Here is a 6,055-nt window from a genome sequence, read left to right as displayed (position 1 = left end):
AGGCAGATGCGCTCTGCAAATGTCTTGGCACTAGTGGGACTATAGCAAGGTCCAATAGCCACGTATAGGATGCCACTAAGTACACTGAGTGTTTGCTAGTATAATGGCTTACTTATAATTAGTTGGAGTGTGCAACGCAGGCAGATGCGCTCTGCAAATGTCTTGGCACTAGTGGGACTATAGCAAGGTCCAATAGCCACGTATAGGATGCCACTAGGTACACTGAGTGTTTGCTAGTATAATGGCTTACTTATAATTAGTTGGAGTGTGCAACGCAGGCAGATGCGCTCTGCAAATGTCTTGGCACTAGTGGGACTATAGCAAGGTCCAATAGCCACGTATAGGATGCCACTAGGTACACTGAGTGTTTGCTAGTATAATGGCTTACTTATAATTAGTTGGAGTGTGCAACGCAGGCAGATGCGCTCTGCAAATGTCTTGGCACTAGTGGGACTATAGCAAGGTCCAATAGCCACGTATAGGATGCCACTAGGTACACTGAGTGTTTGCTAGTATAATGGCTTACTTATAATTAGTTGGAGTGTGCAACGCAGGCAGATGCGCTCTGCAAATGTCTTGGCACTAGTGGGACTATAGCAAAGTCCAATAGCCACGTATAGGATGCCACTAGGTACACTGAGTGTTTGCTAGTATAATGGCTAAGTTAAAATTAGTTGGAGTGTGCAACGCAGGCAGATGCGCTCTGCAAATGTCTTGGCACTAGTGGGACTATAGCAAAGTCCAATAGCCACGTATAGGATGCCACTAGGTACACTGAGTGTTTGCTAGTATAATGGCTTACTTATAATTAGTTGGAGTGTGCAACGCAGGCAGATGCGCTCTGCAAATGTCTTGGCACTAGTGGGACTATAGCAAAGTCCAATAGCCACGTATAGGATGCCACTAGGTACACTGAGTGTTTGCTAGTATAATGGCTAAGTTAAAATTAGTTGGAGTGTGCAACGCAGGCAGATGCGCTCTGCAAATGTCTTGGCACTAGTGGGACTATAGCAAAGTCCAATAGCCACGTATAGGATGCCACTAGGTACACTGAGTGTTTGCTAGTATAATGGCTTACTTATAATTAGTTGGAGTGTGCAACGCAGGCAGATGCGCTCTGCAAATGTCTTGGCACTAGTGGGACTATAGCAAAGTCCAATAGCCACGTATAGGATGCCACTAGGTACACTGAGTGTTTGCTAGTATAATGGCTTACTTATAATTAGTTGGAGTGTGCAACGCAGGCAGATGCGCTCTGCAAATGTCTTGGCACTAGTGGGACTATAGCAAAGTCCAATAGCCACAGATAGGATGCCACTAGGTACACTGAGTATTTGCTAGTATAATGGCTTACTTATAATTAGTTGGAGTGTGCAACGCAGGCAGATGCGCTCTGCAAATGTCTTGGCACTAGTGGGACTATAGCAAGGTCCAATAGCCACGTATAGGATGCCACTAGGTACACTGAGTGTTTGCTAGTATAATGGCTTACTTATAATTAGTTGGAGTGTGCAACGCAGGCAGATGCGCTCTGCAAATGTCTTGGCACTAGTGGGACTATAGCAAAGTCCAATAGCCACGTATAGGATGCCACTAGGTACACTGAGTGTTTGCTAGTATAATGGCTTACTTATAATTAGTTGGAGTGTGCAACGCAGGCAGATGCGCTCTGCAAATGTCTTGGCACTAGTGGGACTATAGCAAGGTCCAATAGCCACGTATAGGATGCCACTAGGTACACTGAGTGTTTGCTAGTATAATGGCTTACTTATAATTAGTTGGAGTGTGCAACGCAGGCAGATGCGCTCTGCAAATGTCTTGGCACTAGTGGGACTATAGCAAAGTCCAATAGCCACGTATAGGATGCCACTAGGTACACTGAGTGTTTGCTAGTAAAATTGCTTAGTTTAAAAAAGTTGGAGTGTGCAATGCAGGCAGACGTGCTCTGCAAATGTCTTTGCACTAGTGGGACTATAGCAAAGTCCAATAGCCACAGATAGGATGCCACTAGGTACACTGAGTTTTTGCTAGTATAATGGCTTACTTATAATTAGTTGGAGTGTGCAACGCAGGCAGATGCGCTCTGCAAATGTCTTGGCACTAGTGGGACTATAGCAAGGTCCAATAGCCACGTATAGGATGCCACTAAGTACACTGAGTGTTTGCTAGTATAATGGCTTACTTATAATTAGTTGGAGTGTGCAACGCAGGCAGATGCGCTCTGCAAATGTCTTGGCACTAGTGGGACTATAGCAAGGTCCAATAGCCACGTATAGGATGCCACTAGGTACACTGAGTGTTTGCTAGTATAATGGCTTACTTATAATTAGTTGGAGTGTGCAACGCAGGCAGATGCGCTCTGCAAATGTCTTGGCACTAGTGGGACTATAGCAAGGTCCAATAGCCACGTATAGGATGCCACTAGGTACACTGAGTGTTTGCTAGTATAATGGCTTACTTATAATTAGTTGGAGTGTGCAACGCAGGCAGATGCGCTCTGCAAATGTCTTGGCACTAGTGGGACTATAGCAAGGTCCAATAGCCACGAATAGGATGCCACTAGGTACACTGAGTGTTTGCTAGTATATATGGCAAAATTATAGATGGAAAGGGAGAAGGGGAGGGGGGGAGAGAGGAGGATGTAATTGACTACAAGGGTATGAGTTATGAGTGATCATAGGGATAGTGTTACATAAGTGGAAATACCTATGGAGGACCGGATGTGTAAGCGCATACCTTATACAAACCTATAGAGTGCTGATGGGTGAGAGTGTGATGTTAGATATAAGACATCCTATAGTGAATAGTGAGCCGTAATCAAGTGCAACAGGGATATTTCACGTGACTATGGGAACATGGAAGGTAAAGAAAGGGGAGAAAAAACTGTTAGACAAGGTAATCAGACATAATGTAACCAGTTGATCAGACATGACAAACATGACAAATAAAAAACAAGGAAGAATGGAACTCCATACATAGTGGAACCATATATAGTGTGAACACGAAAAAGAACCGGGCGTTAGAAAAAATGTGCACGGCCCAATGAATCAAGTCGGTTCTTCATATTCATGGTTTAAGCCCTTGGGTTCCAACGTGCCCAGAGTATATATCCAGAAAGATTCCCTTTCTTTGAGCTTCCTAATTCTATTGCCTCCTCTGCGTATGGCTGGGACATGTTCGATGACTTGGAATCTTAATTGGGCCACTGTGTGATTATGCGTCACAAAATGGTGTGGGACTGGTAATAGAATCTGCTTACAATGTATTGTTGACTTGTGCTTAGCACAAAAAAAGGGAATCTTTCTGGATATGTACTCTGGACACATTAAAACCCAAGGGCTTAAACCGTGAATATGAAGTACAGACTTGATTCATTGGGCCGTGCACCATGTCACCATGTGTGCAATTGCATTGTCCAATGGCTCACAATGGTTATGCGTTTTCATTGGATGGATAATCGAAGCCATGTTTTTTTCCTTTCTCTTGGGTTTGTTGTGTGAGTAGCCTATAGGATTAAGTTAGTTACCGCAGGCAGTGGATTTAGCTTCCTGTCTTTGGTCCAGTGGTAGATTGATTGTTTGGTCTATGAGCTGTTATGGGTTTTAATCCAGGTGAATGCCCATGGGCTGCCTATAACTGTGTGAAATATGTAGTTTTACTGGGCTGGGATGAGAGAATCCATCGAAGCATGGTGTAGGGATTGTGGTTCCTGTGTGCTAAGAAGAAAGGCTAGCACCAGCCAGAAAGCCCCATTACAGCCAATAATCAACCGCTAGCCGCTGGAACTCGTTGCTCTAGATCATGTCAAACTCTCACCAAGCAGGAATAGATACATTAGCCCACCATCCCACCCAAAGAGCAACTTCTGCTGCGCAGCTGGCTTTCTAGGCAGCAGCGCTATTGTGATGTCAGCGGGGGACATTGTGACAAGCCAGTGTTCCGTCACTTCATGTTGTGCACTGTTCAAACGGAAAATACATCAACAGGCAGACTACAGAAAAGCTTACTGACAAAGGATAGAGAGGGGCTTTCTCAGAGGGCTTTTTACAGTTTGTCTATTCCCAATTAGCCGTTTAAGTATGCTTAATGAAAGTACTAATTCTTTCATAGGCCGCCCATTCTTAGTATTTGACGTTCCTTATATTGCGGTATCAGGCTTCGCAGCAGGTTGCAAAACATTCATCACCCATGACTGTCCCCAATTGGGCTCAGAAGCTAAATGTCTATCATGACCTCTCTTTTTGAAAGTCCAAGAGCAAGCAAACTCTTCCTCCAGGAGAGGGAGCCAACAGATCACTAAAGACATCATCATTGCTCAAAGAAAACACCGAAAAACAATGGAAGCTTTAATTGGAGTGGAATCTGATAGACAGCACCTGATGCCAAGTCTGCATCTTCTAACACCTGCAGTCACTGCAGCAGCTAAATCCAATGTGTCCAAAAGGGATCTATTCTATTCAATTGCAAATGATCTAGATAAGACTGAGAATAAGATACTGCACGGGACATAGCAGAGTTGGTCAAGTTGAGTGGAGATGAGTTTGCTATTTGGCACAGCTTTTGCATCAATAAAGCAAGTAAAAGGTGTGAAAGATAAAAAAAAAGGGTGAAAGTGTGAAAAGTGAATTGGCCAAATTGAGGTGCATATAAAGTTTTTGCTTTCTTTCAATTCACTAATGAGGCTCATTTGAATCAGGTGAATTGAGTTCTGCTTTTGGAAACTCGGTTAAGAAGGGGTGCACCGGTCCTGGAGGTACTGCAATACCAGGTCAATGCGTGGAGTGGACAGAGCAAGATTTTTTCCATCTCCTTGTTCTAAAAATCCATTTAATATATGGTCCCTAGAGAGGGGACGTATCAGATATTAAACTGATAAGAACAGATTTAATTTTTTTTTTTTCTGTTTATCAGTAGGACTTCAAAATAACAAAGGTGATCGCCTCCCGTTGCCTGGGAACCGTCCAGGCACAAGAGGGCTATGTGTCACCAGAAGGCGCACACACTCCCTCAAGGCCGGCAGACGTGCAATCCCAGGCACCTTCCAGTACCGACCAAGGTAGCGTCCTCCGAAACTACACTTGATCTTAGCCAAAAGGCTGAGAAGCTATAACCCGAATTGGTTACGGCCTTGAGTGGCACCCTGGCCTATACCGGACACATCTTAGGGAGAGGGAGACAAACCCACGCCTACAGAAGACATTTTGTCACCCAAGCCAAACCCTTGAAAAGGCTGTTTTGCAGAGCAAAAACAAGGAGAATGGTACTTTTTGCAGCCGCCGCCCACTGCAATGAATCTGAATAACTCCTCCTTTTGGGCACAAGCACCTCCCCTCCCCCTTGCAGTCTTTCCAATTCATGATACAAAAAGACGGACGGACAGGACAGGACAGGACCATCTGCCTGACTTTCCGTCACTGCCACCCTTTGCCATCCTTGCCCGTAGAAAGCCCTTTCATCATCCCCAAACCCTAATCTTTTCCCTTCCCTTCCCAGCTGCGTCTCACTCCCTTTCATTAGGAAGTGAGCGCAGCCTTTTCTCCGTTCTGCACATGCGCGACGTTAAACACAAATGCGCAGGCGTGCGTTCCATTAGCCTCACTGCATTCCACTCCCATACAGGAAGTGGGCACAGCTATTACTACGGTCGCACATAAAAGAACCCACGGCCACCACTGCACATAGCTGACTCCACCACAGGACACCCACTTCTACACCAACGCAGGTAAGACAGGATCGGCACCTCTATGCTCCCGTTACAATCAGGCTCAGTCACCATGTGATAACGCTCTCAACTCTTTAGTTGCAGGCTCCCCTTGCTTCACCTCCATTGGCTGTGCTGCCATTTCCTCTCCCACCTGGAAGTTATACTTTATTCCACTATTTTCCTGTTTCTCTCTTCCCCCTTTTCCCATAACCTACTTTTATCTGCATTTGTGGGGTATCTATATGCTATTTACATCATAGTTTTATTCATTAATATGGAAGGGAAGAGTGCCCATGAGAGTGTTGAACTGCGGAGAGCAAAAGATTAAGCTGCTCCGATTTGCCACCATTG

General features: G+C 44.9%; 1 pseudogene; it reads right to left on the bottom strand.

The window, feature by feature from the left end:
- Positions 1-4,731: 4,731 nt before the first annotated feature.
- Positions 4,732-4,937, bottom strand: LOC142276066 (U2 spliceosomal RNA; annotated as a pseudogene).
- Positions 4,938-6,055: the final 1,118 nt, after the last annotated feature.

This window comes from Anomaloglossus baeobatrachus, unplaced genomic scaffold, assembly GCF_048569485.1.
Source record: "Anomaloglossus baeobatrachus isolate aAnoBae1 unplaced genomic scaffold, aAnoBae1.hap1 Scaffold_3916, whole genome shotgun sequence".
NCBI classification, from domain to species: Eukaryota; Metazoa; Chordata; class Amphibia; order Anura; family Aromobatidae; genus Anomaloglossus; species Anomaloglossus baeobatrachus.
The sequence above is the reverse complement of the archived record's forward strand: the minus strand, read 5'-3'. Positions and strand labels throughout refer to the sequence as shown.